Source organism: Cornus florida, unplaced genomic scaffold (genome assembly GCF_030987335.1).
Source record: "Cornus florida cultivar Cherokee Brave unplaced genomic scaffold, ASM3098733v1 CherokeeBrave_3.0.0_Hap2_Chr02, whole genome shotgun sequence".
Lineage (NCBI taxonomy): Eukaryota > Viridiplantae > Streptophyta > Magnoliopsida > Cornales > Cornaceae > Cornus > Cornus florida.
Genome location: NW_026775572.1, coordinates 70,440,523 through 70,441,390, shown reverse-complemented (window position 1 = coordinate 70,441,390; position 868 = coordinate 70,440,523). Strand labels below are relative to the sequence as shown.

The following is an 868-nucleotide window of genomic DNA, read 5'->3' as shown; positions in this document are numbered from 1 at the left end:
AATTTTTGAGATAAAGACTTCATCTCGGCGGTTATATCATTTGAGTGGTCAACTTGATGTAAGCCAACACTCTTCCTACCTTGAGAATTTCTACCATTCCTAGATGACAATGTTCTATGCAAAGAGTCTTCACTCATGCTCTCATAAAGACGCCACACGTCTTCCTCTTGCCGGTCTATATAAGAACCTCCCATTGAAGCATCAACCATGCCTTTATAATTGTCCGATAAGCTTTCAAAGAAGAATTGGACCAATTGCCATTTAGGCATGCCATGGTGAGGACACTTCCTAAGCAATTCATTGAAGCGTTCCCATGCCTCGTGGAAAGTTTCTCCCTCCCTATGTGTGAATTCCCTAATGGCGGTTCTCATAGCATTGGTCTTCGAAACCGGATAGTACTTTTTCAAAAATTCTTGTTGCATTTCTGCCCAAGAAGTTATAGAAAAAGGCCTAAGGTTGTTGAACCAATACTTCACCTTATCTTTAAGGGTGAATGGAAAAAGTTTCAGCTTTAAAACTTCTTCCGGCATGTCTGTGTGTCGAACGGTAGAACAAACTTCAAGAAACTCATCCAAATGCTTGTAAGGTTCTTCACTAGGAAGTCCATGAAAGTTAGGTAGCATTTGGATAGTTTGTACTTTAATCCCATAATGGTGTGCTCTAAATGGTGGCAATTGAATGCATGTGGGTGCATTATACTCATTAGGCACATAGTGATCTCTCAATGCGAGTGGTGGATTAGCAACTTGAGGTGCAACATGGACACCTTGGTTATATTGAGCTTGATTAATGATGGGGGGTAGTGGTGCATACATTGGCCTTGGAATTCCCATTGGAATTTGGCCTTGTTGTTGAGGAGGTTGATGAA

General features: G+C 41.1%; 1 non-coding gene across 1 annotated transcript; it reads left to right on the top strand.

Moving 5' to 3' along the window:
* Positions 1 to 267: 267 nt before the first annotated feature.
* On the top strand, positions 268 to 376 carry LOC132297951 (small nucleolar RNA R71). The gene has a single exon (XR_009479463.1). It is a non-coding gene; the product is annotated as a small nucleolar RNA R71 (small nucleolar RNA).
* Positions 377 to 868: the final 492 nt, after the last annotated feature.